Consider the following 12177-nt stretch of genomic DNA (forward strand, 5'->3'; position numbering starts at 1 on the left):
AGAGGGAAAGTGATGGGGCCAGCGGAGTCACGTGTTCTATAAATATTAATGCGGCCTCCTCCGGGGGCTTTGAGACCTGCGGTCTCTCCCGAAGTCACGCCCCAGGACGCAACGGCTATTTTGGGAAGACCAGAATGATCCGTGTGAGTCCTGGCGTCAGCAAGTTAAACGAGGGAAACAGCTCTGCTCTTTCAGTGGGGATCCAGAAAGGGTCTGATGAAACGTGGCCGTTATTGCAGAGAGAAGTTCCAAGGCGAATGAAAGCTATAAAGACAATTTCAAGCAAACGGCCGGATACGTCTCGACTAGGTCGAGGGGGGGGACCGATCCTTCACGGAGAGTCGGGAAGATCATTGCCAGGTCCTGTGCAGAGGGTCGTTTTCGATCATTAACGTCAGTGCGGAAGGACTGGCCGGTCCGGAAACCCTGCGGATGATTCACGTGTTGGAAATCAGCGTTAACCCCGTTGACTGGAAGATGAGAAAGTCGAAAGGATTCATAACAATAACAATAATAAGATAAAAGCGACGGCGAGCGGAAGCGTGCTGGAGAAGGTGGCCAGTCACACGCCCGGCACACGCGTGCACGCGGCTTCCTCATAGGCAGGCCACGGGGAGCTGGCAGCGGCGTCACGACGGGAAACCCTTCGGGCGCCACGTTCCAGAGACCGTTTTTCAGGCAGTGCAAGGGCTCCGACGCGACCAGCCCCGTGGCCTCCGCACAGCACGTGTCCAGGTCCTGCTGTTGATTTGCCGCTTTCCTGTCCAGAAGCAGCGTTCTGGGGAGACGTCTTTAGGAGCAGGGGGCGCGCAGGGGAAGGGGAGGTGCAGACAGATCGGAGCTGAGGGTGTGAGCCCGGGCGTGCCCCACTCTGCGTGCAGGAGGAGAGCTCAGGGATTTGCTCTGCGTGTTCTGAGTCCCTCGTTAAGCAGCTACATGGGGTAAAGGAAAGACTGTCCGGCAGGTGCGGCCAAGTGTCGGAACACACGGACCAGGCGCCCGCACCCTGGACGCCGACTCCACCCGGGTCTCCCGTCATTCACGCGCGTTCCCTCCGCCGCTGCTCGCCCGGGCCCTCCCCGGGCTGCTCGTTCACCTGCAGCGAACGTGGGCGTGTGGCTCGCGTTCCTAACACTCACCCGCGGGGGACCTGGATGGCCATGTAAGGAGACACTGCGTCCTCTTCATGGCATTGTTCTGTACGTTGGAAAATGGATTCCTCCCTGAAAGTCCTGGAGATCGAGTAGAAACTCGAATTCTAGCATCTCCTGTCGAAACACTTCAGCCAGATTTGCAGGTTCCGTGAAAACTGTCTCCCGTAACGTTGATGAAGGGACAGCACGGAGGCCTTTATTGCTCTAAAATGGAGCACTGGATACGCGGAACGCTCTGCAGCCCCTGCGTTGCCTCGACGCACTGGACGTTTCTAGTATCGTGCTTCGTGGTTCAAAGGGGCGATGACTGGTTAGCAGGTGTAAGTGTGATTCACTTTGTCTGGGCAGCTACGTGGGTCGCCTCTGTCCCCACAAAAATGTCCAGAACCTTCCAGCTGGCTCTGTCTCGAAGAAACAGACCCAGTGCATGCCTGGGCCCTGTGCTGAATACCCGCGTTTCCTAATCTGGCTGCGAGAACATGCAGGGAAGAAAGGAAATGTGATGGAAAGTCCCTGCGCACGCTTGTCGTTCGTTTAAGGGCATATGAGAAAAAGTGAATCGGTTACAAAAGTATCACAGAGGTAATTAGAACAATTTTCAATCCTGAGCTTCGCCGATTGTTCGAAGCCAAGACGGCCGTTGGATATGAAAGCGAGAGAAATAATTCACCTAGTGGCTCCACACGTGACGGTGGGAAAGAGCTCAGCTTGAACATGAAACTCAGCCCTGGGTAAACACCGCCGGTCGGGGGCAGGGAGCGTGTTGCATCCGTGCATTCGTTGGCATGATGAATACGGTCACACTCAGGAGGCAACCAGGGCCTCCCGGGTGCTTGGTCTTGGCGCTGTCACCACTGCTGCCCTGTGTCCTCCGAGGTGAAGCTTCGTGCCTGTCTCCGAGGACTGGGAGAGAGAGAGAAAAGGATCGTGGGGGCATCAGGAGGGGAGCAGAACGGACTGGTCAGCAGCAACCCGTTCCCAGGCCGGGAGGGAGCCTGAGGGCCCGACACAGGGGAGGCCGAGGCCCAGCCGGGCGGTGGCCATCCCGGCCGTCTGAGGCTAGGAATTTCCTCTTCCACGCATCCTGACGTCAGTCCTGGAAGCACGAGACGCCACCAGGCGCCCGGCCTCTTGGAGGGCGTGGCGGGGCCTGACTCCGCGCCGTCTGGCCTCTGACATGAGTCCAGCAGCCAGGAGGCCAGGGAAGACATTGTCAGTCTTTCGAGTCAAGCGGGACCACTGCCCCTCTCGGACCTGCCGGTGTGCAGGCCAGAGCCGCCTCTGATTCCGTTGATCCTCGGGCCCTCCAGCAAACACAACAAGAAAAGTCGACGTCAGCTTCTCCGTGAGGAGCTGCTGCTACGCCGAGCAACCACAGAGCTTTCCTGGTGGCACCCGCGCCCGAGGACCCGGAGATAATGTCGTCGAAACGTGAGCTGAATGGCAGAGCGTGGCCGCCGGGGTCTCCTTCTGCACCGGGGTGGCGTCTGCGGGGAGTCTGCGGGCGAGTCCCCAGCTCTCCCAGGAGGGCAGCGTGGGGGAAGCTTGGCGCTGAAGACGTCTGCCGTCGCCGCCTTCACTTGCCTGGGTTCGGGGCGACGAAGATACACGCCTGCCTGGCTTGCAGATGGAACCGGAGACATTGAGAAGCCCGGTGTGCTCGGGTTCCGCAGCCCCGATGCGCGCGCCACCGTTGTCGGTTCATTTCTCGGCCGCCTGGTTGTTTCCTGTTGTTTCCGTCTTCAGAGGAGAAGAAATTCAATCACTTCCAAGGAAATGCGCATCCGGGGCCCCCGCAAAACCCCAAACTCCAAAATGACTTTCCCTCTTGGCTTCTGTGGGGAGACGCGCCGGCTTCATCCTTCCCTGCGGGGGCAGAGGTCGGAGCAGGATATTCGGACTTTTTTTCACTTTTTCTTTAGAACCTGTCACGTAAGGCCGTGAGGTCGGGGCACCCCTGAGGCGCCCCAGTGTTCGCCACGCTGGCAAACAACACGGTTAATGCACCAGGAAGGGCTGTTGTGGCCCCTGACATGAGACCCAGAAGCTCGATGTGTGCGTGCGGCGCAGTCCCGCACGCGCCGCCTGAGCTGTGCTCGTGGCAGGTGGGGCGTGGAGAGGGGCGTCCAGAGGAGCGTGGGCTGCACGTGTGCGTGGCGTGTCCTGGACTCGATTTGCGGGTGACCTACCCCTTCCAGCTTCAGACTTCTTATTACAACGGGGGTGGACACAGCTCAGAGGACGTTAGCGGGGCAGCTGGCGAGCAGAATATCCCCTGCGGGGGGAAGTACAAGTGCCCCGTTCCGCATGTTGAATGTTATCCTTGTGGGTCTGGAGCTTTGCATCCCAACAGCATGATGACCGTCTCCTCCTCCCCCTCCAGCCACCCCAGGGTCGCCTCTTCTAGCAGCGTGTGGCTGGGGTCATAGCTTCCCTGTGCTGTCATTCTGATTTCTCTAATTTTCTGATTTCATCCTCCTTCACGAGGGGCGTCGTTACCATTCGAGTCAAAAGCGGCGATGCGTGAAGCCCATGTCCATCCCAGTCATCGGCCAAAACTCTCTGTGCTGTGTTAATAAACACGGACGGGCCCAGCTGACTCCGCAGCGCCCCCGGCAGGGAAGCTCTCCCCTAAGCGGACCACGGAAGTGGGCAGCACCGGACGCCAGACGTTTGCCACGAGAAGGAGATTCTGTCTTCAGTGGCCGCCCTTCCGGCGCCCGCCCCTTCCTTCTGAGACGCGCGTATCGCTGCATGCTTTTGCACGGAGTGTTGAACGCTTGCTGTTTGCAAGAATTTGCACTCGTGTGTGGCCAGCACCGGCGCAGCCCGCAGCCGCCGCCCGGTCTGCAGCTGAGCTGCGTGCGCCGGAGTCGCGGAACCTTCGTTGTGTCCGTTCGTCTCTGGCTGTGCCGACGAGGGGAATCTGCTCGGCTGCTCCCGTGACGGGGAATCACGTCGGCCCTGTAGCTTGGGAAGCAGAAGGAACAGTGAATTCTGTCACTTTTGAAGTTTAAGTCACTTTTTTCCTGCTTGTCTCAAACCTTGTGTCGGGCACTGATTATTTAATCGCATGGGAAAGTAGCTTATGTGAAGGGGGGCCCTTTGTAATGTCCCATAACTCATTTCGTAATCCCCACTAGCGCGGATGAGGACATGCAAGTGGCATTTGTTGGGTAAGATAAACACGATCTTTCTTGCTTGTCAGGAGTTTGGATCGGGAAGAAAACCCGGCCTCCAAGTCGCAGCGATTGCCATGCTGCGCCCCGCAGTCTGTTCTGGGCCCGGGGGAAAATCGCTCTGGAATGCAGTTTCCTACTTGCGGGGGTGGGAGAGTGTGTGTCGGGGTATTTGCCTGCATTTTCCCAGAGTAAACTCCGAAACCTCAGACAGAGCTGCCAGCTAGCGGCCGACTTCATTTCCTCGGACCAAGGCACAGAAAAGCGGTGAATCCCAGGACGTCTCCGGCCAGGGAGCAGCTGGCTCAACAGCTCGGGGAGGCCGGGGCCGCGCCGGGGATGCCTGTGGTCGGGGGCAGGCGCAGGGGAGAGAGGCTGCAGAGGCGGGGAGTCCGCCTCGTGGAAAAAACAGCAAATCGAGATCAGAGATGGTGCAAGGAGGGATTCTGCCCCTGAGGAGGATGGCGTCTCCCCCCCCACATGTGCCCAGGGCCGTCCGAGCGCCCCCCGCCCCCAGCCCTCAGACAGCTGCTGCTGCTCACAATGATACGAAACAGGTCTTGGGGGAGCCGAGCCCCCAGGCCTGACCGAGCAGAGGCTGTAGGTGAGCCCAGACCAGCATGTCCAGACACCCAGGCGGTGAGGTCAGGAGCACCCCGGCCTCCATCAGCACCCCGAGACTGGACAGACCTCAGGCCTGATCGGTGTCGCCAGCCCAAGGCAGTGGAGTCCTCGCCTGCCCCCGAGGTGCTGAGAGGCTGAGTCCAGGACTCCAGGAGCCGGCGGCCGTGGGTGGAGTCTGTCCAGTTCCCCCTCCTGCGGCCCAGCCCCCGGCCTCCGGCTGCCTCTGCAAACGCTTCAAGTCCCACCAAGCCTGGGAACGCAGAGGCAGAGCTCAGTCCGGCTCACTGGAGACGCCTTGGCAACCTGAGAACAGGCCCCAAGCTCCTGGAGCAAGCGGGGACCGAAGGGGCGGCGGCCAGGGCCCCTGCTCCGGGCTGGACAGACGCTACGAAGGTCCCAGGTACACTTTTAATGGGCAGAGCATCATGTAAGAATATGCATGCCCCCTCTCATCTGCAGCTGGCGACGCGGCGCATCCCAGTCGACCCAGTTCTGCACAGGAGCAGTCATGAGGACGGCAGGCCCTTGCCTTCTGCTCTTTTGAAAGAAGCAGCTCGTGTCCACGCTGGGCTGGCCGGCCCTTTGCGTGGACGGAGGTTGGCGGGTGGGCCCCCCGGGCGTTTTGGTCCTCACCAATGTGGGTGCATGTAGGGCTTTTCCTTTGAAGGCCGTGCTTGGGAAGCTTGCTTGCCACGGGGTCTCTCCACGCCGGTTGGCAGGAGACACGCGTGACCGAACGAACCGTCCGCAGCAGCCTCTGCCTGGTCATTGCACCGGCTCCAGTGCAGCTTTCATTGAGCAAAGGAGAAGCAGACACGGGTGTTCGTGTCCTGTTCTCTCTCTCGAATAAAGTGGCATCAGGGGACGGCAAGAGGACGGAGTGTGAATAGATGGAGAACGTGGAAAAATTCCAAGGGAGCCCCCAGGGGAGGAGGCTGGTGCCGCTGGCCAGCCCGTGGCCGCCGGGAGGCCCTTACCCCGCCTGGCTACGCAGAACATGACTAGATACGCGCGTCTCTTCATGCACCGCGGCTGATGCGCCTTATTCCGCGTGAATGACATCTAAAACGTGTGCTCACCTCCGGCGCCGCCTTTGGAAAAGAGCTGCAGAAAATATTTTTGTAGTGATTAAAATGATAAGAAAATGGGACAGTTTATGTCACCGCTGTGTCTTACGCGTGACGGCACCTGCGTCAAATGTGCTTCACTGATCCGTGTCCCTCTCATCAGCAATACCCGTGAGCAGCACCTGCTGCTCCGTAGCCGTCGTGCGGTCGCCGCAGTGATGACGGTGAGCGCTGCTGCCTTTTAATATTTTCACCGAAATTGTGTCTACAAGGAGGCTGTGTCTCCCGGAGCCAAGGCTGTATTTCTGGGGGTGACGGCTGTATTTCTGGGGGTGAAGGCTGATTTCCCGGGGTCAAGGCTGCATCTCCCAGGGCCAAGGCTGTATTTCTGGGGGTGACGGCTGTATTTCCAGGGTGAAGTCTGTATCTCCCAAGGCCAAGGCTGGATTCCCCAGCGCTCAGACCTGGCTGGACACCTGGCGTGGAGGGGCGTGGGCACTGCTGGAGGGGCGTGCGTGGGCACTGCCCGCTGGCCGGTCTCTCCGCTGTCCACTCTGCCCGTGAGCGGTTCTGCCCAAGGCACAGGAGACGTCGTCCAGTGCTTCCCTGATGCGGAGGCCGAGGAGGGGGCAGGAAGCCTGGGTGCACAGCCTGCCCCCTTATCTAGTGCCCGGGGGCTCTGCGTCTGCGGTCACTTCTCTTTCCGGGTTAACTCCTCATTGGGTTTTCTTGGCTTTGCTCCTCGGGGTCCGCGTTGCCTGACGGGCACAGTTACGGCAGCCCAGGGAGTCAGCGCGGTCAGCGCACGGGAGCGTGGGGTCAGCACAATGGGCGTCACAGGACTGGCCGAGAAGGAAGCCGCTTCCGGACTCTCCGTCACGCGGGAGGCCCAGGTAGGGCAGGCCCCGCACACCCCTTGCAGCCCTGGCCGAGGCCAGAGCGGGGCAGAATACGCCGGTGGCTCGGCGGGAACGGGTGCTGCTTGCTCACGCTGAGCCCCACCCGCACGCCGGTCCCCTGACGCAGACGGCCGGGCTCCCCCTGAAATTCAGGTCGTGAAATCCCCCGGGGAGGCCGCCTCGGGCGCTGAGATGGCCTCATTTATGTCCCCGTTACGTCCATCCGTGTTGTGAGTCAGCTTTGACGCCCCCAGGGCTCACGTGTGCAAGCAGCGGGGGCCGCTCTGCGGGACCTGAGAACACTCGTCCCGCGCAAGTGCATCCTGGAGCAGCCAGAGCGGACGCTGTGTCTGTGGCCTCGGATCATGCAGGGCAGCCCTACTCGGTGTCTGACCTCTCCTGACCTTGCCAGCGCCCCTTGACCTGCACGCCCAGCGGCCTAAAGGGGTCCTGCCCCGTCACTGTGGCTCCGTCTCCGGCCGCACCGGGTCTCCCGTGTCTCCGACATGCCAGCCGGGGCTCCTGTTTCAAGCAGAGTTGCCGCTTTGATAATTTGGGTCCAATTTTGTTTTCCCTCTTGACTAGATAATGGCCCGCCGTTGCCGTTGCGTGTCGGCGTCACGTGTGCACAGTGGGCCAGGACTGATAGGTTACAGGCACCCCTGCCAGCAGGCCCCACCGTCGGCGCAGACAGCACCGTGTGGCCGAGGGCGGGTGGGGGGCTGCCTGGGGAGGCGCAGGGGACGCTGCACTGACCTTCCAACACGGCTTTTCTCTTTCTCACAAGGTCAGCTCTGAGTCACCGGCTCAAATGATGGAGCTACGTGATTTCAGGCTCCAAGCGTGACCTTGCTAAACACGCGATTGAAGAAGCCACGCATGACTGTCAAGTAACTATAAAGCCCACCAGGAAAGGGAATCCCCTTTCCAGCCAGTAAGGTGTTGTAAGCTCATCCTGATCCGTGTTAGGTGTGTGAACGGCATCTTTTCTTCGCACCTGTCCGTACTTTTCTGGTCTCAGTCCTTCTGACGTTTGGGAACTTTCGGTACAGCTGTCGCCAAAGTCACATCGCCCAGGTGTCTTCGCCTCTTGCCCCGTCTTCTTTGCCCCCAATTGCTTCTTGTTTTCAAGTCCCGTTCGGTCTTGGTTTCATCCGGAAAATGAGCTGTTGGGGCAGCCGAACCTCCAAGGAAGCAGTAGACGCCATGGTCCTGGGAAGTGCAGGGACCCCTTGCAGAAGAGAACACGAGAGAACCATCCTGGCTGTCACCAGGCCGGATGCTGACGACTGGGGGGACATTGCTGCAGGGTTGGGGTCCCCCTCCCCAGGGCACATGCAGTGAATGATACTGAGGCTGCAGGAAAAGGCGGCACTTTGTCTGCAGCCCCATGTGTCCCCAGATCCGTGGGGAGGAGGCGGGAGCCTGGCTGGGGTGTCACTGCCTGGCTGCTGGCAAGGGGGAGCGGATGGCATTCTCCCCACCTGCCTCGTCCCTCCCCAGGGGTGACACCTGAGCAGCCCCCTCGTCCACGCAGCCGCCTGGACCACAGTTCCCGTGAGCCCTGAACCGAGCTTCCGAGCGGAGAGCGACAGGGGTTGGGCGGAGCTGAGCCGCCAGGCGCTGGGGCCTCTCGCCTTCGGCTCCGACTGCGCCCAGGGACTTGGGGGACTCGGAGGAGGCAGTCAGAGACTCTTGGAAGATACATCGGGGTGAGAGTCACCGGGGAGACCCATAACGGTGGCCGCCATCGTGATGACGTGCGTCTCCTTTTCCTCCTGGCCCCGCCATGCCCCTTCCTCGCTGTCCCTGCCGGGAGCTGCCTGAGGCTTAGGACAGGCTTTGGGGCTCTGCAGCCCCACCTCAGGCCGACCCGGTGTAGGTGTTTTATTGGGAAACTCTTACTAAAAATAATCCTTTCGGGCCTCCCCTGGTGGCGCAGCGGTTGAGCGCTGGGCTGCGAGGCTGCCCACAGCCTCTGCAGTGCCGGTTCGTTCCCCGGCCGCCGGCGAGGGTCCCACAAAAATAAAAATCTTTCTTCTCTGCTGTGCACATTGCTTCTGTCGCATTAATGGTCTACAGGGTCCCTCGTGCCTGACAATAGCGCACTCAGCGGCGGACTCAGCCCTTCCGAGGAGTGTCCTGGGGCCGGCCCCTGGCGACCGTGGGCAGAGCCTGCGGGACGAAGCCCTCTGCTCAGGGACACAGGCGTGGTCTGCGACGCTCTTTCCTCTTGCTAATAATCTCCTTGTCACCCTCCTTTCGCCTAGCTTCTGGGAGCCTCTTCCACCAGCGGAGGGGGCGCCGCCAGACCAGGGCCCACCAGCAACGCCAGATCCGCAGCCCGACTCGGACGGATTGTATTTTTCAGCAAGATGTCCACACAGACGTCTGTTGCAATGGCTTGGCTCATGCCACGATGGACGCGGAGAAGCCCCAAGGTCTGCCGGGGATGGGGGTGGGGGCCAAACCCCATGCGTGAGGACGCGGGGTGCCCACGTGCCGGGGCAGGAGAAACGCCGGCTGGTGCTGACAGCTGACCCGCCCATGCCGCCTCCTGCCCTGTTCTACCCCGGGGGTGGGGGATGCTGAGGCTGGCAAGGACTCCTCGTGGGCACAGCCAGAAATAATGTTTTATCAGCCGTCTGGGCACCCCGAGCCAGTCAGGCTGGCATAAAATTAGCCATCACAGCAACGCAGGGAAAGTCCCCCGGGCACCTCACACAGAGAAAAGGAACCGGAACACACAGCCTGGCCGAGAGGCCGGGTGGTGAGGGGGAACCAGCAATCGTAAGAGCTTGGGCCAGTGGGAAAGTCTGGGCCGGTGGAGGAGAAAACCTGAGTTTTCCAGAACCAGTTAAAGGTGTAACTTACGTCCTGACCCTTTGCAGACACACGGGGCTGTTGCTTGACCTCACGTCTGATTCCACGGCACATTGGAGGTTCAGGTCTGGGCCCTGCCTTGTCCTTTGTTGCTGTTGCCCCCCAGAAGGTACCTTAGACTGGTGCCAAGCGCCCCGGCCTCAGTTTCCCCAGTCTGGGGCAAATCAGTTTGCCTGATAATTGCCCACAAGGCATGGGTGTTGCTGCAGGGAGGGGTTTGAGGAACGTCCCCTCCTCTCTCGGCTGCCTGCTGCCTTGACTCTTTCACACCCAGCGTCTGCTTCCTTTGCCCGCGGGTGTGCGATGCCCAGACCCTCTCCTGGAGTGTCCCCTCTTCAGCGGCGTGGGCCGGGGGCGGGGACACCCCTAACTCATGGGCATGGAAGGTATTCACAGTTGTGCAGGCGTTAAAGGAATATTTCATTAAGCACCTCATGCTACTGGCTTTTCTATCTTAGATGACGTGGGCAGACTCCTAGAAAAACACAATTTACTGAAATTAAGGGAAGGCAAAAAAATAAATAAAGGGAACCAGCATGTTGTTCGAGCCATTCGGTAAATTAAAATGAAAACATCTTGTGCAAGAGCTAATAAATAATCAGACCCAGACTCACTTGGGCAGCTCACATTCATCACCAGCGAACTCGCGTTGAACCGAGAGCTGCAGCGTCAGCAGCGGGGGAAGCCGCACGGAACCCCCGAGACGGTCGCCGTGAGGCGGTCACTTGCCGGCCGCCCCTGGCCGCTGCGGACCTCGCTCGCCTGCTGGAGGCCTCTCAGGTGGCGAGAGGCACGCAGGCCTGCGCGGGGACCTTGCGGGCTGAGGATGCCCGTGTCGCGGGCGCGTGCAGAGGCGCCGGGACGAGAATGGCGTCGGGTGTGCAGAAGCCGCCGTCCCCAGCCCCGGCTGGCTGCTGCTGGCCGAGCGAGCGGCTGGATCCCACAGCTTGCGGGCGTCGTTATTCCTAGTGGCTAAAGGTGCCAGGAACAGCAATGAAACTGAAGTAAACATCATCGAGGAAGACGGTGCAGGCAGAGAAGTGTTGGAGAAAGGCTTGGAGATTAGGGACAGGACGGCTTTCAGCGGTGGGGGCGCCCCCAGATCCAGCCAGCCGCTGTCTGGGTCTCCAAGTGGGGGGCTCGATGCCGCCGAGGAACCTGTCTTCTGGCCTGACTTCCTGGAGACCAAAAGCCAGCGGCGGGTAGGACGCAGCGGCAGCCCCGACCTTCCAAACCGCCCCCCAAAGACAGCGTGCACCTGCCGGGCCACCCGACCCAGCCCCTTCCCCAAGTGAGCAAGTCACCGTGTTGTCTTCACGGCGGGGAAGTCGCCGCTCATCCCGCTGGAGGATCTGTTCACTCGCGTCATCCCACGGCGCGTTCTCATGAAGATGCACGCACACCTGCTGCCTTCTGAGTTCAGGGAACGCGGACACATCTGGGGCGGGTCTGCCGGCGACGGAGCTTGCACCACGCGCCGGGCCTGGCCTCCGTCCTCCGGAGACGCACCCGCCCTCCGGCCCCGGCAGCGGACGGTCGGCCTTTATCGCCCTAATTTTTGCAGGAGCGTTCAATGGCAGTTTGGAGCCGGGGACTGTGCGGAGGCCCTGAACCGTCCCGCAGGGCAGGGCAGACCTGAGCTCGGGGCGCAGGACGGCTGGGTGGGGGCGCAGTGGCCGCACATGGGACGGCAGGTGCCACAGAGGCATCTGGGCTGTGGCTGCCGTCGGAGTGGGGGGTCCTGTGCTTCCGAAACACGAGCAACAGGGCAGGGGAGCAAGAGGAGCGGGGAGCAGGACCGACGAGGGGGGGGGGGGTGTCTATTTCCGAAGAGGCCTTGGTGCTCATCCTGCCTGTAACGCGCCCGCAGCTTTCCAAGCGGACCCGAAATAGCCCCGTCCCGTTTCCAGACAGGCGAGGCGAGCGGGGCCAGGTGCTCGGGACTGAAGTGCGCACGCGAGCTGCGCGCTGCTCTGCTCGAGGGACGTGACACATTTGCGGGTTTTTCTGCTGCTGCTGGACGTGAGTGTCCCTGAGAGCTCCGTCTGCTTCCGGGTACCCTTCCCACCGCCCGGCCAGTCCGAGAAGCTTCCACCCGACTCACGCCACGGGGAGGGCAGCAGCGCTGAGAGGACGCTTGTTGGATGGTGACGTCCGTGCAACAGCCGGGGCTCCGGAGCCCTGCGGGGCGGGGGGCGCCCCTGAGGGGCAGGGCGTGCTGGGTGCCGGGGGGCTCCGCCTGTCTCCACACCTGTCTTCCTCACGCAAGGCCACGGCTTTCCGTGCGTTTTTCAAATCTGTCGTTCTCACTCCTGGGTCTGCAGAGCTGGCTTCGGACTCACCTTCCAGCATCTCACTGCAGACACGCCGC

Source organism: Talpa europaea, assembly GCF_964194135.1.
Source record: "Talpa europaea genome assembly, chromosome: X".
Lineage (NCBI taxonomy): Eukaryota > Metazoa > Chordata > Mammalia > Eulipotyphla > Talpidae > Talpa > Talpa europaea.